Source organism: Acomys minous (genome assembly GCF_964271855.1).
Source record: "Acomys minous genome assembly, chromosome: 3".
NCBI lineage: Eukaryota > Metazoa > Chordata > Mammalia > Rodentia > Muridae > Acomys > Acomys minous.
The window spans coordinates 92,854,224-92,879,966 of NC_140485.1; the positions used below are offsets into that span (position 1 = coordinate 92,854,224).

The 25,743-nt window shown below is 43.9% G+C and overlaps 1 long non-coding RNA gene across 2 annotated transcripts; it reads left to right on the plus strand.

The window, feature by feature from the left end:
* The first annotated feature begins 4,597 nt into the window (after positions 1-4,597).
* On the plus strand, positions 4,598-25,514 carry LOC311594903. Of its 2 annotated transcripts, XR_014778246.1 has the most exons (4): positions 4,598-4,727; positions 18,318-18,500; positions 23,940-24,001; positions 25,386-25,514. It is a non-coding gene; the product is annotated as an uncharacterized lncRNA (long non-coding RNA). The 2 variants fall into 2 exon arrangements; XR_014778247.1 differs by lacking the exon at positions 25,386-25,514 and having other exon boundaries at positions 23,940-24,031.
* Positions 25,515-25,743: the final 229 nt, after the last annotated feature.

Consider the following 25,743-nt stretch of genomic DNA (forward strand, 5'->3'; position numbering starts at 1 on the left):
AGTAGATAATTAAAAGCTTCAGTTGGCCATGAAATTATATGCACAAGCAACAGAAAATGGACTCCACAGATTGTATTCATGTATTACATGTTTACATATGTACTTATAAATGTATGTGTTACAATTCTAATATATTTAAAAGATACGATCAGTTTGGGAGGCAGTGAAGAGTATTGGAATGGGTTGGAGTGTGCAGACAGTGGAGGGGTTCACTGGAGTAAGAGAAAGGGGGAACAATGTAATTTATTCTTTATTTAAGAAGTCAGGTGAAATTCAAAACATCTATAACTTCAGAGTTGGAGAGAAGGCTCGGTGGTTGTGTTGTTCCTCTACCAGAGAGGCCATTCAGTTCCAGGAATGCACATCAGGTGGCCCACCACTGTGTATGGAGCTTCTCCTTCTCATCGATGTACTTGCACACATGTAACATATGGAAGCACACTCACGCACTCACACACACTCACACATTCACTCACACACAAATGAAAATTAAATTTAAAATAATAAATACAAAGCTATGACTTCAGAGAGGATACAAATAAGCAGCTGAATGTATAAGGGCAACAAGACAGAATTTGTTTTTGTTTTTGTTTTCATTTGTTTGTTTGTTTGTTTGTTTGCTTGCTTTTTTCAAAACAGGGTTTCTCTGTGTAGCCTTGGCTGTCCTGGACTCACTTTGTAGACCAGGCTGGCCTCGAACTCACAGTGATCCACCTGCCTCTGCCTCCCTAGTGCTGGGATTACAGGCATGTGCCACCATGTCCAGTTTAACAAGACAGAATTTGGATGAGAAAAAAAAAATGTGAAAAGCACTGAAATCTTCTATATGTTGAATCTTATACATGAAATGTAAAAATTCTATAGAAAGCATCAGCAGTAGAGAGAATCAAGCAGAAGAACATCAGGGCTGGAAATCAAGGCTGGTGTATTATCATCCTACATAAATAAATTGAAAGTAATGACCACATCTCACAAGATCTCTGGGATGCTACCTGGAAATTGCATTTGCTGATTGATTTTCTGTTTCTGTGATAAAACACCATGGTCAGAAGCATCTTACAGAAGGAAGGGAAGCTTATAGGTCTGTCACGGTGGGAGGCATAGCACCAAGTCGCAGGAATATGACAGGAAGAGGAAGCTCATAGATTCCCATCTCAAGCAGAGGCAGGAAGCTGTTGGCTCTGTTTCTTAACAATTAAACTTTATTATACAACCCAACTAGCATACACAAGAAGGAAAAAAGGTTAAAGGGACAGAAGAGTAAACCTTCCAGTATCCGTTCCACTGGACAGGGCCTTAGGTGTCTCTCTGTCCCTCGAGCTGGTCCGGTCCGGTTGCTCTCTCTGCGCGCTCTCCTCGCCTCAACCTGTTGTTTTGTCTTCCCCCCACCTTCCCAGTCACATGCAAAGGGAGGTCTCCTTCTCCCTTCTAGGGTCATTTAGGAAAACAATAGCCATGGTGGGGTTCCCAGGTAGGCTTCCTGAATTCCAAGCCCAGGAAGGCTCCAAACAGTCTGTCACAAGGTATTCATGGTGTGCCCCAAGGGTAAAGCCCACCAAGATTGCTTCCACCTGTGACAAAGCTTAATCTTTCCCACAGGAAGCAATGACAATACAGGAAGTAAGCAGACCAGACACGCTGGAAGCCAGCCTCCAGGCACGGATTTCATTTAGCAAGTCTCCGTCTTTCGAAGCTTCCACAGCCTCCCTCCCTAACAGCACAACCACCTAGGGACCATGTGTTCCAGTACATATGCCTGTGGGGGACATTCTCTTTAAAAGTGCCACAGAGATCAAATATATAAAGATCTGGTGTTGAAGACAGCGTGGAGAAACTCAGGGTGTAGAAAACATGGTCTGTGAAAAGTAGTAGACAATGTCTCCAGATTATCGGTGGAAATCTGAGTAGCATCTGGGTCCAGCGTGGCCCATGGTGTCAGGAATGCGGAGCTATGTGTAACCCCAACATGCCAACAGCTCAGTCAGTAAGGGTCCATATCCAAAGGGTTCCACGTCCTGCCACCAAATCAGGACCTCCTGGGAAGGGTGTCAGTCAGTTGAGTCTGTGAGTAATATTCCATATTCAGACTGTTATTAGTGACTGATTTATTGTGGGAAAGTCTGGTCGGTTGGGCCACCAATACTTGTTTTGCACAGTCCAATGGTAAACAAGTAGAAAAGTTTGTTTTTTTTTTTTTTAAATCAAGAAATACAGCCAGGTGTGGTGGCACATGCCTTTAATCCTAGCAGTCGGGAAGCAGACGCAGGTGGATCACTGTGAGTTCCAGGCCAGCCTGCACTACAAAGTGAGTCTAGGACAGCTAAGGCTACACAAAGAAACCTTGCCTCAAAAAACCAAAATAAACAAATAAATAGATAAATAAATAAACTAAGGATGGTAGAGGCAATGCACTCCACACACACCCTCAATTGCCTCCAGAAATTCAGTAACACTCTTACTAGAATTTCAGAAACCTGAACTTCAACCTCAACCTCATCTTAAATAAACATGTTCTCTCTCCTTTGATCCTATTTTTAATAGTATATAAAACCTAGTACACAGAGACCAGTATTTTTTAGTTTTCATTAATAGATTAGGTATTGCTGAATTTTTTATTCATATTTTGCTTAGAAAATAACTTAAGCATCAATGAAAATCCTGCTACAATGCAAAAGAATTTAAGACAATAGGCGATCCAGATGTGATGTCACACTTGTAAGGAAGGAGCACATCTGAAGATGCTGATTCAGGGGTTTCAGGACTTCAGGGTTAGCCTGGGCTACATAGATCTTCCTTTTAAAAAAGTGACATTAGAAGTCTCTTATGGTCATGGTAGAATCACTATTGATAAGATTAAAATCATGTAGTTTAAATTGAGTTATGTCACATGAGATAAAAATATTCATACTTTCCCTGAGAGCCATAGACTAACAATTATGTAATGTCAGACAAAGGAAACGTCCACTGAAATTAATGTTTAGCAGGGTCAAAGAAATGACCCATATGGCATAAACTATTGTTATTGCCTTTGGTTCCCTCCTGCAACTGGACCTTAAGACTTCACTGCCCAAGACACCACAGTCTTCAGATGCAGGAGATGGAGGATTCAAGTTGGAACTTCCCTTTCCCAAAGCCTCTTGCCCGAGGTCTGGTTCTGATAGGATCAGAAGGTGCTGTGCAAGCTTCCAAGGGAGACGTTTAATCACTATGCCAAGTCAGTGCACATTTAATCAATGTACCAAGTTGTAAAGTCTGGGATCCACAACCATGGCGGGCCCAGCAAGGTATCCCCAGTGATTCAACAAGGACGCTCGCATCTTGTATTTAACCTGCAGATGTCTAACTAGATTTAAGGTCCATTCAATAGCAGGAAATTTATTCCTGGCTCTGTAAACCTAGAATATTATCTGTGGCCACGGAGGTCATGCACCTAGAGGAGAACCTCCTACTATCATTTTTCTAAGGCAATATGGTTTCTAACTATATTCTAAATATGTATGTTTATACCCACTGACCAGTGCAGCCCTCACCCTCACCAAAGCAGCTTCTAGATGCCCCAGATAGAGACTACTATTACAGATAGCCACAACTGGTCAGAACGCAGAGAATAAATGACTGTGGGTTGCCCAGCTCTAATTGGTACATCTATAGTACAACTCATGCACCTAGGGCTCAGGAAACTGTGGAAGGTGGATCAGAAAGACTGTGAGGACCAGAGGACCAGAAAGATTGTTGCAAGAGTGTCACCTAGATGTGCCAAATAGTAACATTGCCTAGACAAGATCCGGAAATGTTGGTTTGCTCTCTCTCGCTCTCTCTCTCTCTCTCTCTCTCTCTCTCTCTCTCTCTCTCACACACACACACACACACACACACACACACACACACACACACACACACAGTCTTGTTGTGTTAAAGAAAAAGGTCATGAATTTGAGAGGGAATGGAGTGTGTGGGAGGTGTTTGAGGAGTGACTGGGGGATAAAAATTATCTAAACGCAGTACTTACGTATACAATTACCAACCAAAAGAGCATATTTAAAAACATGTATCGGACTTTATAAAGACTAAGACAGCTTCCATCTTATAACAGAAAATCGATGTCAAGATAAGCAATCAAAGTTGCCTTAACATCTCCCTCATTTGGAATCCATTTCTTTGGAGCAAGAGGTTGACACCATTATTGTGGGTCCTTCCTCAACACAGGATGAACCAATGTGAACAAATAAATGTGTATTAGTGTCAAAAAGGGAAACTTCAATGGATTTTTTAAACCAACCATATTATTTTATAAAGTTATTACTATTGCTTTAAACATACAAATGGATAATCATTACTTGACAGGAAGAAAATGGAATCTTCCTCATGTAAATCTTTTCATACATCTAATAAATCTCATAGACACACTAATTCCCCATTAAAGGGGCATTAAATTAGGAATATAAATATTTTTATACACATGCACGCATATATGCACTTATGCTCCTAATATACTTAAGTCTGTTAATGGTCAGTTCTACACAAACAGGAAATATATTTAAATGGTACATATATATCCAATTAACTATTAAAATAATTTCTCTGTCATTCTAGAACAACACTGATGTATCTTGCTGTGAAATGGGACTCCAAGCCGAGCTTTTACTGATGCAAGGTCTTGATCACTTCTCAACAGACATATTTGGGTGGGATGCATCACACTATTCAAGGGTAGGAACACGCAAACTGTAAGTATGCACACTAAAATTACAATTAACACAAAATTTAGGCACAGAATAATTACAACTGTCATATTTTACACCAGGTGAGAGGTCATCGTTTAAATAATTTGGAGTAAAAGTGCTTTATTTAATTCCATTTACCAAGGTGCAAGCAAAGAGAAAGATTCCTGAGGTGTAGCAACGGGTGTTGGGTAACTATCTCTGAACTGATTTATGGTGATGCTGGGAAACAAGGCGGGGAACACGAGCAGTTAGGCAAGGGTCCTACCACTGAGGTGCAGCCCTAGCTTCTCTCTCTGAAGCTCTCAGATCTTCATTTGGGGGATCTAGCAAGTTCCATTTCGTTCTATGAAGAACCCCGAGCATGGGATAGAATTGGTGTCATGTTCTCGTTTTTCTAATTATCGTTTGAGTTTCAAAGTATACAGTTCCACAGAAAATTTTATAGTTTTCCTCTTGGAAATATTTCATCCATCCCACATCTTGAGCACCCAGGAACTTGAGAGGCTCCATAAGTCCAAGGAGGTCAAGTGTCTTAATTTTGTCAGGTGGATGTGGCCGACATGAGAAAATCGTAGCTACCATTTTTGCTGCTGCTGAGCCTGTCTTTCAGTCCAATACTGATTGTCTTGACTATGAGGCTTGACTATGAGGCTCTCTGAGTGTTTATCATAACAGTCATGAGGCCTTGAAATCTGGTGGTCCACATGCCCATGTGTTTCCAAGTTGAAAATGCTTCCATTATAATAGCACTGTCCTCTAGCAGCAAGACTCTAAAAGACTGCGCCACAGCCACCGCCAGGCATCAGAACCGGGCCATATATTCAAAGCATCCAAGTATTCTAGAAGATCATCCAGTCCGTCACTTTTTAGGAGCCTCTTTCTTTTTCTGTCATCAAATGGGTTTGTGGACACACTGAGTTATCACATGGATCCAAACGATTGCAGAAAGAGGCCAGGGATGCTTTCCCTCTGCAGGTAATCAGGAGACTGGGTTCCTCTGCAGCATCCTCTGTAGAGCAGTCTGGGGTTGTGACAGAGCTCTATCACCTTTCCCAGGGGAGGTCTCAGGAAGTGATTGGTGTTATAATATATGATTATGCCACACAACATCTGATATAAGGAAGTTTATTTGGGGGAGGCGAAAGGGAGAGAAATTAGGACCTTTAGGAGGAGAGGTAGGGGTGGTAGACAGGCAGACAGACAGATGGGGACAGAGCCATGAGGGCAGAGAAGGACAGAGATAGATAGATAGATAGATAGTTAGATAGATAGATAGATAGATAGATAGATAGATAGATAGATAGATATAGATACATACATACATACATACATAGACAGGCAGACAGTTAAAGACAGACAGATGGACAGACAGACAGACAGACAGACAAAGCAGGGACAGAGGGATTGAAAACAGAGACTGAGAGAGCTGTTATCCAGCACACACCTGGAGATAGCAGGTGATGACATAAGATGTTGCTAGGACCCTGAAGGCAGGCTAGTGGGGTTGCCTGTGAACTAACATTCCTCCCTTTTCATTTAATTAAAAATGATAAAGTTAGGAAGGGGTGATGAGGTGAGAATAAGGACGTTGTATTCAGAAAGATTGCTTCCTGTTGACTTTGGGGACTCTAAGAGAATTGGGATGCTGGCGAAGTCCTGGGAGAGCCAGCTGTTTCACTGCTGTCCAGATCTGTACGGACATCTATAGCTAGGAAGGAAAGGGTAGCTGCTTTGGGCGCTGTCTTGGATGCAGGAAACACCTGGAATTGGCAGACTACTGGAACATATATATGGGTGGAGGAAAAAGTTGAGTAGGTTAGGGAGAACATTCTTTTAGGTTCACACTTGAAACTTCTGGACCCATGGTTTTGGTAGTTGGGGGAGGGGCGTCACAAAAGCAGGGAAAGGGGAAGGAATCCAACGCTCTGAAATAGGAAATAGGTAGGAAACTTAGGCTGTGGATAGATAGTTTGTTTTTTTTTTTCTTCCGAGACAGGGTTTCTCTGTGTAGCCTTCGCTGTCCTGGACTCGATTTGTAGACCAGGCTGGCCTCGAACTCACAGCGATCCGCCTGCCTCTGCCTCCCAAGTGCTGGGATTAAAGGCGTGCGCCACCACGCCCGGCTGGATAGACAGTTCTTACCTGGAGTCCACTTGACCCAGGAGGATCTGAGTGGATTTCCTGTAGCTTACAAGGGTCTTTTAAAGTTTACAAAGGAGATAAGTTTCAAACATGTTAGCATCACTGTTGTTTGCAATCTACAGTGAAATACACATTGTAGAAAAAGGTAGTAGACACACATCTTTGTGTCCCAGCATAGCAGAAGCTTGGGAAGCGACCTGGGGTTGACAGCATGAACGCTTTTTGAGGTGGCCTCAGGGAAGGCAGAAGCCTCTCGATCCTTCTATTGCCTGTCACACAATAATTCAGGTGTCCTAAGGCGAGCTCTGGGAGGACAGAAGCCTCCCACGGAGCAGAAGGAGAAAAGTTCACTTGGTCTTCATTTTCAGTACGACTACACATCATGAAAAATGGGCTTTTCCCCTTTGTCCAGAAACTGGATGCATATAAATTTAGCACAATGAGAAACAACTTTTAAGTCTATACTTAAAAGACAAACCAAAGGAAATTTAAACTATGAGAGTGGGTTGTATTGTGGAATGTTTTGCGAGAGTTAGATTAACTCCATTAGTTAATGTCAAAGGCTGAACATTCTTTTTTTTTTTTTAAGATTTATTTATTTATTTTGCGCCCAGTGCTCTGCCCATTAGCTTAGTAGTCAATTTGATCAGAGACCTAGAAGGATACATTATAATCTAAATTGCCTATGTATCAATCAAAATGATAGTGACTAGTCCATAGTCCACTACCTCGACAGTTGTCCCAGGTTTCTGGGACATGCCAATGTCAATGAGGACAGAGGCAGTCTGGCCATCGGGAACAGAAGATGAGAGCCTTTTTCTGTGGAGGAAGAACATAGGAGAGTCTGACCTCACCTCATCTTCAGCAATGTGAGACAGTAACTACTTAGGTGTCCATTTTGTCCACAGTTCAGGACAGGCTCTAGCAGTGAACAGCATGCCACAGTCTGGGGTTGGAGTCTTCTGTCATTGGAGACCTTGGGGAGTTATTGTTAGGATTTGAAAGTCTCTGTCTGTCATAATAAGCTTAAACATATTAAATGCCATACCCAGCAGGTCTCTGATAGGCTTGAGGGATAGCATATCTGGGTTAGTCTTTGTCTTTAATTATCTGCTCTAAACTATGCCTTGCAAACATAAAACAGAATGTTATGATTTATTATTATGCCATATTTTATAGGTAAGTGTCTGAGGACCACATCTATCTTAAGTAAATCTAAATAGACAAACTTTGATTGTTTCTAGTTGTTTTCTGTTTAACTTTGAAAACATGTGCAGGAGGCTAAATAAAGCTTAATCTTGTAATTAATCACATTAGTCCTTAGCATGACTACAAATATCTTTCTGGGCATGTTAAAGGATTTGATCATTTATAAGGCGACTATTAACTTGCATTTCTTAATTTTCATTAAAGGCTAGGACTTTCAATTTCATAAATATAGTCCACAAAGGGACTGGGAACCCTTTTGACCTTTTTACAGTGTCCCAGTATAGAGCATAAGATAGAGCCTACAGAACACTGTAAACAGTTGAATGTCTCTAGAACTAATATATCTCAACTTAAAAGTATCTTTGGAATCATGTTACGTGGTTTAAGATTATCTAAGCAAAATCTTTTAGTCACTAACCCCAAGTTATGAGTTTCAGCCATGCCCTGTTTTTTGACCCTGGACTTTAAAAACAAGCTTGGGTCTTGAAAAGGGCCAAGAATAACCCATTTGCGTAGCTGGCGATACAGCAGAACACCATAAAACAGATTTAAAATTACACTTGAATTTTTATTCTACCAAATCCACTGTCTGGAAAGGCAGGAGTCCAGGCAACTGGAAGTGGGAGAAAAAAGAAAACAAACAAACAAACACCCCCCCCCAAAAAAAACCCAAACCAGCATTCATGCATGTATCCAAGAATTGGCAAAGAAATAAGTAGTTAGACAGACATTTAGAATTAGCTTTTGTTAATCTCAGTAGACCTTTATAACCTTGAAAGTTCACTATTATATAAATAATATCTTGAATCAGGGTTAAATCACATACACAGGTTGTTATAAATATATAACTTTGAATTTTATAAAAATCCATACCAATTTAAAATGAGATGTGTTGCTTTCTTAGTCTGAAAGGAAATACAATAATAAGCATAGTTCATTAGGACTAGAAGGTTTCAGAATTGCGGATTTATTTATTATTTATACAGTGTTCTGCCTACATGCCAGTAAAGGACATCAGATCTCATAATATATGGTTGTGAGCCACCATGTGGGTGCTGGGAATTGAACTCAGGTGTGGAGGAATGCTAAATGAATGTATCAACCATCAATAAATCGCTGTTTAACCAATTAGCTGGGCAGAAGGACAGGAAGTGGGAGGCGGGACTTCCTGGAGGAGAGGAGAAAAGTTTGACAGTTGGAGAGGGAGGAGAATGAGGGGAAGGTTGGCGGGGGACAGTGGGACCTGGACGCGGACCGGCCCAGGAGTTATAGTGGCAAGTATTTGAAATATATGTATGTTATAAGGGTGAGAGTAGTTTGTTTAGTTTACAAGTAGATTAGAATCAGTTCAGCCTGGGGAAGGGCTGGCAGCTTTAAAGTATGTTTTAGTCTCTCTGTGTCAGTTATTTGCTTTGTAGGCTGAATGGATACAAATACTGTAACAGTGCTCTCCAGCCCCATAATTGGTGCTTTATACCATGTGTTCTTCTTAAGATGGTGGAGTCACATGGCAGGTTGTAAGCCATGTGGTAGGCATAGTTGTTATTTAAAAATACTTGTGTTCCTAAAGAGATATATCTTTAAATAAGAATTGAATTCAAATTCCATGCACATATAAACACATGAAGTTGAACTAGACTTATGCACGTGCACACACACACACCCACACACACACACTCACACACACACACATACACACACACACACACACACACACACACACTCACACACACCCTAAAAAGAGTTGAAATTAGATTTTAAACACCATATTCAATGAACAAATTATAAATCCTTAGATAAGAGTTCACAGTATGATGGTAAGGCACAATTTTTTCTTTTGAGAGTAGAGTGTACAGAAATCATAGAGAAACGATTTTTAAGAGTTGGGAGGTAGAGCCTCAGAGGTGAGAGGCTTTGGGAGCGTAGAGCAGAGTTCAGATGTCTGGGAATCATTTGTCTGTGTTTGTGAGAATTTGGAAAATTGGTATGCCAACTTTTGGCCTTTGAATGGGGCCAGGTTTTTTGCAATACAGAGTCTACTGAAGGGGGCCTGCTATGGGATGGAGGAAGGGGTGAGCAGCAAGCAGGACCACTTGGAGAGAAAGTCGGAGCCACATGGAGGAACCAGACACTAAGTAAAATTGGGATCAAATCACAGACAAACTGTTTGCATATAACTCAGAGTGATCTTGAGAACAGCTGCTTGCAGTGGAAAGGATGTTGTAGTCATCACTTGCCCTGACCTGTTACAACCCAAAGACAAGACGTTTAAGCAGCATAGGCGGGAAGAGCAGAGAGAAAGAAACAGGGCTTGGAGCAAGGAAAAGGGAATTTAAAAAAAAAAAGGAGAGCTCCCCCCCCCCCATTCTTCTGATCACTTGGGCATTATATTGGGGCAATTTAGAAGCTAGGTGTAGGAGTCTGAGCGTCTCCAAAAAGTATCCTGATGGGGAACTTGGAGGCTTGGATGAGGGCACCACTCCCATGGGTCAGAAATAAGTCACAAGCCTGAGACCAAGGGGTCCTGAGGACACAGTCCGACTAGCATGAGTTAGTACAGGCTGTCCCAGAAATTTGTCAAAGACTGGGCAGCGCCTGGGGCAGGTCCCGAGCAGACACGGTCCCACCTCGTAGTAGGATTTGCAACACAAGCCGTAGACCTTTTCTCACTCAGGGAAAAAGTCCAGGTGAAGGTGAAAAAGGCCGCTGCAGCCATTTTCCCTGACCAGGAAAAGGAAACTCATCAACTGGTCCTTGTTGGATGCAGGAATGTAGCAATCGGTGGACCAGAAAGCAAATATGTTGCAGGTGGGTGTGGCAGAAGGAGGATTTCCAGTGTGCCTAGACACTACTAGGAGAGCGCCCTCCTGCCTCAGAGTTTCACAGCACCAGTTTTATAGTATTCGATTAGGTCATACATCATATCTGGTATAAGGAAGTTTATTTTGGGGAGGGGAAGGGGGTAGACTTACAGCCTCTAGGATGAGAGATAGGGACAGTAGACAAGCAGGCAGGCAGGCAGACAGGGACAGAGTCATGGGGGCGGGGAGGGGGCGAGGAGAGAGAGAGAGAGAAGAAGAGAGGGAGGGAGGGAGAGAGAGAGAGAGAGAGAGAGAGAGAGAGAGAGAGAGAGAGAGAGAGAGAGAGAGAGCGCACGGGGATAAAGGAAAAACAGAGATTGAGAGAAAGAAACCGGGAAAGCTGGGGCAGTGGGTGGGCACTTTTATCCTGCACAGACCTGGTAGCGGCAGGTTATAAGATGTTGCTAGGACCCTGAAGGCAAGCTTGTAGGGTTGCCTGTGAACTAATAATTGCCCTACCAAGTGCTTTTTCCGTGTTAAGTAACATTTCCCAAGAGTCTTGAGTCTGTGCCTCAAGAGCTCAGGATGTTTTCCAATGCTGCCTAAGCAGGAAGACACTGGATCTAATTTATGTTAACTATATTTAATAGCTAAGTCTATTGGGGGTTGGTCTAGTGCTGTGCATACAACTGCTAAATTCTTGGGGCCAAGATCTGGTTGCAGTCCAAACAAGTACATTCTCATGTACACCGGTATTTATTGTGTAAACTTTGCTCCCGTTATCTTTGATTGGTTAATAAAGAGGGCTGGTCAACCTGTAACTGGGAAGAGAAGTAGGCGGAGCTATAACTGGGAGGAGAAATAGGCGGAGCTAACTGGGAGGAGAAGTAGGCGGAGCTATAACTGGGAGGAGAAATAGGCGGAGCTAACTGGGAGGAGAAGTAGGCGGAGCTTCGGTTCCCAGGCTTGGGTTCTCTAGTAGGGACCACCAGAGGGAGGAAAAGAGAGAGGAGAAAAAGCACATGGCCCGATGGAGCAGATTTGTTCAGCCCAGACAGGACAAATATTGGCAAGTAATAGTGAGGAGTCCAAATGCTTAGCCAGACTAGCTTAGAAAATTAGTTTAAATCATACCTGTCCCATTATTGTGCTAATTAAAAATAGGTGTCTGTCTCAGTTATTGGGGAACTAGTCAGGTCACAGAAAAGTCTTCTATAATTTGCATATATTCAACAACATAAGTCTTAATCACATCTCATCAGTGTGCCTACACATATAAGAAAGATGCTTTTGTCTTCTGTGTCATTTGGGTATAAGCATGGAGATTCGGAGATCATCATGACAAAACTCAGCTAGCTCACTGTTTTATTGTTGGCTGAAGGAAGAACAGCATTAGACCAACCCAAGTCCTGGAATTCATTACTGTTCTCACCTTGGGCTGACTCTTTAGTTCAGTAATAACAATTTCTGATATCTGCAGCATTTGATCATAGGCCCATTCATGACTTACAGAGGAGCTTTCATTTGAGATTCTGATGAGTTCAGTCCTGAACTGTTTATACTCTGTTCTACTATTTCTGTGCACATGGGGAAAAAAAGTTCATTTAAGTTATTTATTCAGATTAAATCCCATTTGTTATCTCCTTACTTGTATCTTCCCATTCCCCCTCCCTCCCTCTTTCATCCTATTCCCCTCCTCTAGGCCTGTGACAGAAGGGGACCTTGTCCCCAACTATAAAATCACAGCCTATCAGGTCTCTTCCTGGTAGCCTAGTTACTCTTCCTCTGAGTGTCATCAGGTCTCCCCACCAAGGGGAAGTGGTCAAATAGGGGGCACCAGAGCTCATGTCAGAGTCAGTCCCTGCTCTCCACACAACTGTGGACAATGTGGTGTCCATTGGCTATAACTGGATAGGGGGTCTAGGTTTACTGCACGCATTGTCCTTGGTTGGTACAGTAGTTCGAGCTGACCTGCCTGGGTCCAGATCCTCAATGTGCACATTTTTATGTCATGAAAATATCATAGTAACCTGGTGGACTAAAGTAGTAAAGTCTTGAGGTTTGGAAGTTTGAAAACTGCCCCAGAATAAGGAGGATTAGACTTCTAATATCAGGGTAATTTCCATCCTGTCAAGATCATCGAAATGATTTGAACTGGATGGTTATGAACAAACATATGTGTGCTGTTATCTCTACTCTTTCCCTCTGTGAGAACAACAGGGTTTTTTTTTTGCCATTACAAACTCAATTATTAATTCATTTTTTTCTTCTTTTAAAAATTATTTATTTGTTTACTTATTTACTTCAAACCCCAATTGCAGCTTTTCCTCCCTCCCAGTTTCCAGTCCCTTCCTCTCACTCTCCTCCCCCCAACCCCATCTTTCAGTCCTCAGAAAAGGGGAGGCCTCTCATGGATACCAACCTGCCTTGGCATATCAAGTTGCTGTCAGGTGTTGACTCTGTTTCTTAACAATTAGACTTTATTATACAACCCAACTATCCTATACAGGAAGAAAAATAGGTTAAAGGCAAACAAGAATAAACCTTGTTTATTTATAAACAAACAAGAATCAGCTCCAGGGGACAGATCACTTGGTGTCTCTGGGCCTACACACAGATCCTCTCCCCAATCCAATCTGCACCCTCTCTTCTCCTTTCTGCCTTGAGGCGTAATGGCTGGTCTCTCCTCTGGATCCCTCTTCCCATCAATGTTCAATTAGAAACACAATAGCCCGGCTGGAGTCCCAGGTCTGTTTCCTTAATTCCTAACCCAAGATGGCTCCTCTCAGTCTATCCCAGTGTCAGTCTCAGTGGGGTATCTGTGGTGTTTCCAAGGGACAAAGCCTGGGGCAAAGCCCGCCAAGATTGCTTTTTATCTGGGGCCAAAGCCGGCAGCCCTTCCACAGTCAGGGGTTGGCTCTCTTGGGTGGTGTGGTCAGGAATTAGCTGGACATTCCCTCAATCTCTGCTCTTTCTTTATTCCTGCACATCTTGTAAGTAGAGTTAGTTTTGGATCAAAGTTTTTGCGGGTGAGTTGGTGTTCCCCTCCCTCTTTTAGGAGTCCTGTCTGGTTAGAAGGTGTCCTGCCTACAAAAGGTGCATGGGTAAAGATGGGGCAGAATTTGAGGGAAAGGGTCACCAATGACTGGCAGAGAGTGAGACCCATGCCATGAGAGAGCCAACCCCTAACACAATTAATGATATTTTGCTATACTTGCAGACAGAGGCCTAGCATAATCGTCATCTGAAAGGCTTCACCCAGCAACTGATGGAAACAGATGTAGTACCCACAGCCAAACATTAGGCAGAGCTTGGGGGAATCCTATAGAATAGAGGGCAGGAAGGATTGGAGGAGCCAGAGATGTCAAGGACACCACAAGAAAACCTACAGAATTGACAACCCAGATATCCTCCAATCAAGGAATGGATAAAGAAACTGTGGTATATGTAGTTGTTAAATTACCAATATGGCCTAATAATCGTATATTATCAGGCCTACAATTAATTATTATTACTTCAGTATGCCAGGCTAGCAATCAATCAAGACACAGACACTTGTTATGTTTTTAAAATAGCCTTAGTGAACCTGGGGCAGGGCAGATACCAACCCTCTATACTACTTCCCATAGTGGGGTAGGTATGAGTTACCTGCCCCAATCCCATGCCATCTGTTTCTAATAACTTCTATAAAGCTACCTCGCATCCATAATCCCAAATACTTAGTAATGTTCTTCATCTGAGCTGAATCTTCCAACCATGCCGGCCGTGTGTTTCTCCTTCATCTAACCCATGATGGCAAGACCTCCTTCCTTCTATTCTTCTTCCCAGGATTCCTCTGTCTCTCTAAGCCCGGAAACCTTAGCCACACCTATCTCCATTGTCCTGCCAAGGTGGGGATGGCTTTTTATTAATTAGCATCAAAATACACCAGACCATCCCCCAACAGGTACATTTACAGAATGGAATACTACTTAGCTATTGAAAACAAGGAAAGCATGAAATTTGCTGGCAAGTGGATGGAACTAGAAAAGATCATCCTGAGTGAGGTAACCCAGACACAGAAAGACGCATATATTAGCTTATAAGTGGATATAAATGGGTATTTACCACATAGTACAGGATAACCATACTACAAGTCACAGACCCAGAGAAGCTAAGTAACAAGCATGGCCTCAGGGGACACTTGAATCTCACTGAGAAGGGGAAACAGAATAGACAGAGGAAGTGCTTGAAGAGAAAGAATGGGATAGGAGGAGTACTGAGGGAAAGGAGGGTGAGGCTATGATGTGGGGGGGGGGGGGAGGAAGAGAAGAGAATCCATGGCCTGGGGCATCTCTGGGACAGGCTGCAGACCTACGACAGGATAGGCTCCTGGGAGGATACGAGGGTGCCCATACTATCGGCAGGATTCTTTTCTGGTTACTAGAGATGAGCATTTCAGGGTCCATATCCTTTCCTGCTGGGAGTCTTAGCTAGGGTCATCCTCATTGATTCCTGGGAGTTTCCACTGTCCTGTAGCTGTTCATCTGCGGGTTGTGTACTGTGGGATTTCCACCATCCGTGCTGGGATCACAACGGGCGCTGCCTTCGTGCAGGTCTTGTTAAGACAGCCATGTTGCCATGTCTAGAAGATCCTGTGTAATCAGCAAGGATCCTGGTACTCTGTTATATGTCTGTGTAGTGCAAAGCGAAGCTTCTCTGATGATGCGTGAGAGCTGCACCTGTGGGTAGAACTGTGTGTGCAAGGGTTGATACTTAGGAAACTGTTGGAAACTACATGGGCTCAGGAATACCGTAGCAGTAGGTGTAAGACCCCCTCCCCTGTGCACCCGACATAGCAAGCATAGCAGCAGTAACGCTATCTTGCAAGGCAAGACTAGAATAATAGGTTCCCGGGATAAGATAAGGCCTGGGGCTCAGAGGAGAAAGATAAAAGCGTGCTTGTCCTTGTCAAACAAGATATTTATGGTCGGCCATCTGGCCCAGAGAATGGATAAACTCCCCTGTTCCCAGAGCCCATCTAATGACCGGGCTATAACCTTGCCTCATTTAAATTTACCAATCAGAGCCCTGTAACTATGCTTCTCGCTTCTGTAACCGCGCTTCCCGCCAAACTCCCTATAAAGGACCCCCTAAAGACTCGCTCGGGGCGCCAGCCTCTCCAGAGACTGAAACGCCCGGGTACCCGTCCCCTTATTAATAAAGCCTCTTGCGTGTTGCAACCGAAACCTTGGTCTCGCTGGTTCTTGGTGGGGGTCTCCACGTTAAGACCACCGTGCTGGGGGTCTTACAGTAGGATGTGCTCCAGGGTCCAGGACCTCCCTAGCCACAGATAGCAGCTAGGCTTACTGTATTTTACATTATTTCACTCCTGTTGTGGGGAACTTAATCCAATGAGACAGCTGCTGGTTATCACCCAGATTAGAAACTACACTTGATGGCTAAAAATGCCAGAGGCCTGCTCTATTATGACGGAAAGCAGAGGATGACTGGATCTTGGAAAAAGGGAAGGGGGTAGCTGAGAGAGGTGGAGGGAAGGGAAACTAAGGTCAGGATATAGTTATGAAAGAAAATTAATACACATATATGTGTATATATGAATGATATATATAATCTAATGTGTGTGTGTATAATACATATATGTATTTATTAATCACTTACAAATCAGTAAACACTAAGCCAACCACAGGGGAAACAACACCATTTACCTTTCACATGTTGGTATGTATGAAACATTCTGACATGTAGTATGTGGCAAATGACACATTAAAAAGACAATTAGGAGTAAATATTTCAGCTAAAATTTATATGTAATTGAAATTTTTACTTGGGAAAATAAAAATAATATTTTTCTTAATTTTCACAGATTTAAATATTCTTAATCATTATGACAACTAACAGCTTTTATCTGCATGTTAATTACAGCTAGTTTAATGAGATTTGCGGACTTGGAACAGAATCTGTCATGAGCGACCAAAGTGAACCTCAGAAGAAGAGCAGAAACAACACAATGGCAGAAAAAAGTATTTATCAATAACTAAATATTAAAAATTAAATAACATGCTTTGTGCTGTCTTAATAAAGTTCCATAGTTCCCCCAAAAGGTTAAATTTAACATTTTCTTCAACATTAATACACCAAACTACTTTTTTGAAAGTATGTTATTTGTTCTTTAAAGCATTCATACATATATACAATTTATTATTTAAATTATTATTTTAAAAAGCACGTTTTATCTATCTTCCACTGACAGCCTCCCACATGCCCTGCTACTCATCACCCTGAATTCCTGTGGCCTGAACACCCTCTTTAAAAATAATTATCAGGGGCTGGAGAGATGGCTCAGAGGTTAAGAGCACTAGCTGCTCTTCCAAAGGTCCTGAGTTCAATTCCCAGCAACCACATGGTGATTCACAACCATCTATAGTGAGATCTGGTGCCCTCTTCCGGCATGAAGGCAGAACACTGTATACTTAATAAATAAATAAATCTTAAAAAAATAATAATAATTATCAGTAGCTCCCTGAGTGCTCACCACGTTTCTGAAGCCATCTACTGGCACGTGAGCAACCTGCCAACAGCCACCACCCCAGAGATAAATTAGTCCCCTCCTCTCACAGCTATCAGTTGCCAATTGCTCCTCGCTAGTGATGGGGCCGTGAGAGGTCCTTCATCGATCATGCTGGGATGTTCACCGGCTTGATCTTGCACACACCCTGTGCAAGGAACTTTGCTGGTACGTGTTGCTCTGTATAGCTTCTAGGTCACACACCAAAAAGAACATTCCACACTACTTCTCTCCATCTTCAGACTCTTACATTTTTTCCCCTGACCATTCTTCCTCAATGTTTCCTGAGCTTTCAGTAATCAGAGGTTGGTACAAATGACCCATCTGCCGATGAGCACTGCAGTAATTTATTCTGATCATTTTAAGTAGTCACGAGTCTCTGCATTAACCAGTACCCACGGCAAAAAGTAGTCTTCTCTGGCCAAGGTTAGGAGCGGTCCAAGCCTGTGGGTGTAGATGTACATGCTCAGGCCACGGAAGCAAGTGGACTGGCTGCAGCGCCTCACCTCGCCCTCTGTCCTTCCAAATCTAATCTCCCGATCTTAGCTTTAGCTTTTCGGCAGAGCACCAGCTGCAGACACCCCTCCTCCTGTGCCCTCATCACCAGTGGATCACATAGATTGCCCCTTCCAGTCTTTCCTCACCCCACTCACTGCTTTAGCCCAGCCCCGGCCGCTCTGACCAGGGAAGCAGCTAGGCTGCCTACAGATCTCGCTTTTCCTTCGGCTCCTCTAAATCCAATTCTCCAGTCTCATCCCCAGCTCTGGGGTGGAACACCTCCTGCGGCCTCCATCCCCCCGGGACCCTCTCTCCAGTGGACCACAGGATCTTTTCCTCCTAACCTCCCTTCCTCCACTCTTTGCTTTATCCTAGACTCCAATCCCAAGAGACGCTCTGTGGGAACCCACAGGACACTCGGGCCAAGGAAGCAAGTTAAGCTATCTGCAGATTGTTACCTCTCCCTCCATCCCTCCAAGTTCAACTCCCCAGTCTCAGCACCAGCTCTGTAGCACATCTTCTGCGGCAGCCTCTCCTCGTTCTCTGGAACCTTCCCAGGTGACTAAGCTAATCCTGGTGCATCGCCCCGCTTTCCTCCCTCCTGTGACTTCCTCTGCCCCCTAAACCATCTCTACTGTTGTCAGCTCCCAATACTCAGAAACACATTTACCTTGAACCTCCAGTGCCTACACCTATCAGGATTCCAGAAGAATCTCCTACCAGACAACACACAGCCACCGCACTCCCCTGTGAACCAGAAGGCCCAACCGAAGCCATGGGACAAAACACCCAACTGAGAAAGATGAGACCAGATATCCGCCCCCTGGAATTTCAATCTTGGGAATCCCAGATGCCTAGATGCAAGTCTGAAAACACAACCATTAACAATTGCTAGGATACGTCTCCGCTAGAGAGCAGCAACCCTACCACTCAGGAATCCCTGAATACTCCACCATAGCTGAACCACAAGAAAAAGACATTAAAATAGCCTTTATGGATATGAAAACACAAGCTGAGAGAGAGAGACATTGGGAAGTAAAAAAAAAAAAAAGTTAGCATCTTGAACGGGAGCCTCTAAGGCAAGATGTAAGAACCGAAGTTATAAGCTGGAGACCCTTGTTCATGTTCTCACTCCCCTAAATTCCTTTGGCCTAACTGCTGTCACCCCTTGTCATCTTCCCCCATGGGGTAGCCTGGGTCATTGCACACCAAACTGGTCTGGAGGCAGGGAAACTCATCAGGCGAGGGTAAACGCAACGCAGGATCTCGGTGGGGAAGGAGTGAGAAGCAGTGAGTGGGAACTGGGTCAGTTTATTGGTGAGTGGTATTTACGCCCCTGGAGAGGTGGCCAGGGTCTCCGGGCAAGGTTTGTGTGGCCATGCACCATTGGTACTCAGGGCCTGGAGGGTCAGGAACCTTATAAGGTCAAGCAGGGAGTAAAGTAGGCTAACTGTCAGGGCATTACATTCTTACTAGGCTTGATTGTGGCGGAGCTGGCCCGATGGTGCCAGGTTGGGAGGAGGGAGGTAGCCAACACCTACCCACCTCATGTTTGAAGCATCCAGGGTTGAAGATCCCTCAATCTTTCCTCCCTAACCCTGGGCCACTACAGTCCCACAAACTGCACTGGATGTGCTTGGCCTGGATGTGGGCGGGAGGTACATAGGCAGGAAATACAGCAGGGTATGTGCTTGCCCTTGATGGGACCTGATGGGAAATACAGTGGCACCCTCTGAGTGCCACCAGGCCTTCCCATCTAAGGGACGTGGTCAAATATGGAGCACCAGAGTTCATGTGAAGGTCAGATCCCACTCTCCACTCAACTGTGGAGAGTGTCCTGTCCATTGGGTAGATCTGGGTAGGGGATCGAAGTTTACTGCACGTATTGTCCTTGGCTGGTGCCATAGTTTGAGCAGGACCCCTTGGCCCAGATCCGCCTGTCATAATGTTCTTCTTGTATGTTTCTAGGACCCTCTGGATCCTTCTATTTCCCCATTCTCCCATGCTTCTTTCACCTAGAGTCCCAATAGGATGTCCTCCCCTCTGTCCCACCCAGTCAATGTTTAATTAAAGCTTGCTTCAAATTCAGCTCAAAACTGGTCTTTCTGTGGAGACTCTCAAGTTGAGCAAAGCCTCAGAGACAGAATACAAGAGAGAAGAAATAGATCCCACAACCAAAGAAGATGTTAAATACAAAAAACTCCTGGCACAAAACATCCAGAAAATCCAGGAGACTGTGAAAAGACCAAATATACAAATAATAGAAACAGAGCAAGGAGAAGAAACACAGGTCAGATGCACACAAAATATTTTCAACAAAATCATAGAAGAAAATTTCCCTAAGCTAAAGAAGTAGATGTCTGTCAAGGTACAAGAAGAGAAGTCCCTCCCCTCTGTACATAACGTTCAAAACACTAAGCCTGATAACGGGGATTCTAAAGGCCACAAGAGCCTGAACACGTCTGCTACACACCAGAAGAAAGCACAGACACCAGCCCAAATGACAAAAGTTTCAATCATAGGTTTCTTTCCTGAGTTTGTGTCTTGACTTCCTGGATAATGACCACCTCCACCCCCACGTCCATCCCCACCCCCACTCCCACCCCCACGCCCACCCCACCCTCACCCCCACTCCCACCCCCACCCCCATCCCCACCCTCCATCTGCACTCCCACCCCCACTCCTATCCCCACCCCACTCCTATCCCCACCCCCACTCCTATCCCCACTCCCACCCCCATCCCCACTCCCGCACTCCCAACCCCCAACCCGGCCTATGACTTCCATAGCCCTAAGCTTTCTACAAGGTTTGCAGTATCAGGCATGAAGTCCTTCCTGTGGCACAAGTCTCATATCTGAATGTGCTTAGCGACTCACATGCCTACCAAGCCACTACAGCCCTGGCTGAGATATCGTGACTGGACAGTCATGTTAGAGCATGCAAGATCCAGGACTGAATAAAAATCATTGATGTCTGCGTGTTACCTGTGGTCTCCATCTCACCTTCTGACACTTTGAAAGCCAGGTACTAGCGAGCTTCCTGGTTGCATTGTTGCAGGCCATTGGGAAATCAATACCAAAGCATGTGCTGAAGACAGCAGCGGGGTTTCCCCACTTAGCTGTGGTGGGCTCCCCTCTTCACTGCTGCTTAGATACGTAACCCAGAGGATTCTTCCAGTGTCATTTCCTGTCTTCTTTCTTCTACTGCCCTTCAAAATATATTTTACTTGGGTTGCGAGGTCATAGGTTTACATATGGCTTTTTGGTGGCTTTTCAATTTTGTTAAGACTCCGCCACTTTTTCCATCCCCTATCCCCACCCCTCCAAGTCTGAACCTTTCAGCACCGAATGTTCCACTTCTCTGCCTTGATTTTGCCCATATTTAACTGTCTTCCACCTTATTGGATCTGTCACAATGGCTCACTTTAATTATGTGGATTCTACATTTAGCCCAAGTTAATCATACAAGTCTCAATGTTAGGATCTACATGTATAGACAATAGATGCCATTCATTTTTTTTGAGTCTGGCTGGCCTCAGCAAGTACCATATTGTCCAGTGCCACACATTTACATGAAATTTTCATGATGATCCCATTTCTTTAACAGCTGAGTAATATTCTGTTTAGCATACAACCTACATTTACCATTCATTCATTGCTTGATAGATATATCAGTTGATTGATTTCCAGGTGTTTGTGAGTGGATTGTTTCCTTGATTTGGTTTTTGGTATGCTTGTCATTGGCATATATGGAGGCTATTGATTTTTGTATGTTAACTTGGTATTCTCACAAAATGTCAGGTATACATAGAGTATCAGCTATAGGGTTTTTGAAAGAATCTTTTACAGTGTGTAAAATCATATCTATAAATGGGGAATTCTTAGAGTTCTTTTGTTATTTGTAGCCTTTAATTTCCTTCTTGTCTTATTGCTCTAGTTAGAACTTCCACTCTTTATTGATAGACATGAATGAAGCAAAGGCCCCTGTGCTCTTTCTCATCTTTGAATATTTTGAGTTTTTTCTCACCTTACAGAGATGCTGCTCATAGTCCCTTGCACACAGTTTTGTTTTGGTTTTGGTTTTTCGAGACAGGGTCTCTCTGTGTAGACTTGACTCTCCTGGACTCACTTTATAGACCAGGCTGGCCTCGAACTCACAGTGATCCGCTGCCTCTGCCTCTCAAGTGCTGGGATTAAAGGTGTGCACCACGACACCAGGCTGCACACAGTTTTATAGTGCTGAGGCACGCCACTCAAGCCCTAACCTCTGCATGACTTCTATCATGAAGATGCAGATGTTGAATTTTATTAGTGACCTTTTCCACATATATTGAGATGATCGTGTGATTTCGTCTACTCTACTTATGGGATGGGCATTAGTCACTGACTTACACACATTGCTCTCTCCTTGCATTCTGGGAGGAAGCAGGCTTGGTCATGATAAGTGATATTTTCATGTGATCTCAAACTTTGTCTACCAGTAACCTTTTCTCCTTCATACGTTCAACAATTAATCTTCCTTTTTTATGTAAAAATTTTCCTCGTATTGTTTCCTCTCCCTCATCTACTCCCATATCCACCCCACCTCCCTATCCATCAACAATACGTTTTCTTCCTTTCTCTTTGGGGGGAAAAAAAAACAGGCAAAAACCAAAACCAATCCCCAGCCAAACCAGAATAGAAAAATTAACAAAGAAATGCACAAGAAACCACACACACACACACACACACACACACACACACACACACACGTGAGCCTGCGTTCACATACACATGCACCCCAAACTCATAATTGGAAACCATAATTTTTAAGCAAAAGATCCATAAGGTTAAGAAAAAAAAAAAAAGAAGCCCAAACAAAGCATTATGAAGCAGAGCATCTCCAAGCACACACCTGAGCTCGTTTCTATGTTGGCTGTATATTGCTGGCACAGGGCACGTCCTTAGTGGTGTTTCTATACCCTGTGAGGCTTCATTGCAGAAAACTCATTTTTCCCACACAAGAAGTTGTCACTTGTCAATATCTTCTGGGTTAGAGATAACATGAGCCAATTTGATTACCCTAGATTAAAACAAAACAAAGCAAAGCCCTTAGGCTAACATGGGACTGCCCTACCTTTGCAGCGTGGTCCCAGGCTGCTAGCCTTCACAGCATGGCGGCAGGTGCCACTACAATGAACAAATATATGTGATGGAGAGGTGGGAAACATGAAAAATGGAGCAGTATTTGTGCCATGGAGAGAACTGGAACTGGAGAGGTGACAGAGTGTGACGGTGGTGAGGACCAGACGGATGTCAGTGGTCTGCAGTGCCATCTAAGGCCATGGTGACATCTGGATACATGATGCCCCCAAGGGCCCTGTCTGGGCCTGAGGTCCTACTCTAGCTGGGGTCTGTGCTGATGTCCTTGGTCCGTGTCACCATCAAAGTCCATGCTGATGTCCGTGATCTCAGCCACCTTCTGAAGCCACATTGCCTGCCTATCTGTCCATCTGTCCGTCCGTCTGTCTGCCAGTCTGTCTGTCTGTCCATCTCTGTTTCTGTCTCAGTCTGCCCCCCCCACTCTCTCTCTCTCCACGTGTGTCTGCCTGCCACCATTCTCCCCATCACAGTGATAATGGACTCACTCTCGGAAAATGTAAACCAGCCCCCAATTAAACGCTTTCTTCTATAAGTTGCCTGGACCATGGTGTCTCTTCACAGCAACAGAACAGTAACTGAGTCACCATCTAAGAAAAGTATCCGTGTTGTTGAACAAAAGACCGTTCCACGCTGTGTTATACGGCAAAATTTAACATGCATTTGAATGTGAGTGCAATCACAGCATGGCCCTAAGAGTTGGCTTTCAGACAATTCTAAGGACACGCGCCTGTGACTTGGCATGGTGTTTACTCCTCTGAGGTGGGAGAGCATTTGGAGACTTCAGGAATTATCTTGAGACATTTAATGTTTAAACACTGTAGGATTTTCATTTTCATCCATTTCGTTGTTCTTCTAGAAGCCAAACCAGAGCTGGGTACGCTACATCATGCCTGGAACCCTAGTACTGAGGAGACCAAGGTACCTGGGTATAGTAGCAAGACCCCGCCCCAACCCCTCACATACCTAATGGTAAGAAAGATGGATAGGGCAAGCAGTTTTAAGTCTTCTTTCAAAATAGTCTTTTAAAAAATACATAAAGCAAAATAGTATGACAAGTGTAAAGAGTCTGTCTTTTAAAAAAGGAGTCTTAAAAATTTTCAAAACAAGTCCTTGTAGTAATATGTTGTTTCCACTAGGTGTCACAGGCTCCCCAGCCAGTAAGGCTCTTCAACAGTCGCAGGAGGAAACCTCTGGTCATTGTGAGAAATGCTGTGAACGTCTAACAAGTTTTCACATTAAATTTATTCCAATTCATAGCTGGGGGTGGTGGGGGTGCGGCCTGTAATCCCATCACTCGGCAGGTGGGGCAACGAAGACCACCACACATGGTTGCCCTCGCTTCCTGACCCTGGCTCAGAAATAGTAAAAACATAAATAATTTACTTCAGAAAAAGATAAAAAGTCCTTCTATACCTAGTTAGTACTGTTTCTGATTTTTTTTTTTTTAATTAGGCCTATTTCTGTTCTGAGCTGGAAGATGGCCCAACAGGTCTTAAGGCACATGCCCCCAAGCTTGACAAGCTGAGTCTGAGCTTCTGAGCTCAGATCCTAGAGAGAACAAGTTCCTACAAGTTTTCTTGTGATCTTCACATGTCTGCCATGGCAGGGGCTCACCCTCCCTGGCTCCCCGACACACACACAACTTTTAAAAAGTAATATATTTCCTCTCCCTCACATTCTCTTATGGTTATTTTTATGAATTATGTATAATATGTGTATGTGTGTGTGCGAGGGGGGGAGAGAGAGAGAGATGGTGGGGGATGGGGTGGGGGGAGTGACAGGGGGGCGGAGATTTCTGAAGGAGGCCGGAAGAGGGCACCAGATGCCCTGGAACTGGCCTTACGAATGGTTTTGAACCACTCACTGTGCGTGTTGGGAATTGAACTCTGGTCCTCTACAAGAGCAGCAGACACTCTTCAGTCCTGAGCTATTTCTCCAGCCTGAGGAGGACACAGACTCTTAAATTCCTGCTGCAACATCTACCAACCATGTGACAACTGGAAAATTATTTAACCGAGACTAGCTTCCTATGCGCAAGATGTGGTACAGAATGAAAACAAGTGCCTTTATTTAAAAAAAAAAAAATCAAGGGGGCTGGAGAACACGCGTAGCTATTGACAGCTCTTGCAGAGCACCCGAGTTTGATTCCCAACTGCACCAACTTTGGGCAGCTCACTACTGCCCATAACTGCAGCCTCAGGGCATCTGATGTCTCTAGCCTCCACTTGCACTCACATGCAAGTGTCTGTAAGCATACACATATACACTCACACACACACATTTTTTAAATTAATACTCACAGGATGGAAAAAGAGTGCAAAGCCTTGTCCTGTTGAACAAACTACATGTCCAAGACCCTGGCTTCCATACGGCTTCTGATGAAAGAAAAGTTCTGCAGCTGGATATGGTGGAACATGGCTGTAATTGCAGCGCTGAGAAGGCTGAGGCAGGAGGATTGTCACGGATTTGAGGTCATTCAAACTGCACAAAAAAAAAAAGTAAAAAGAAAGGAAAGGAAATTATGAAATGTTCTAAAATGAAAAGTGCCAGACAGGCAGTGGTGGTGCACTCCTTTATTTCCAACAATCTGGAGCAAAAATGGGTCGATCTCTGTGAGCTGGAGGCCAGCCTGGTCTACTGAGTGAATTCCAGGACAGCCA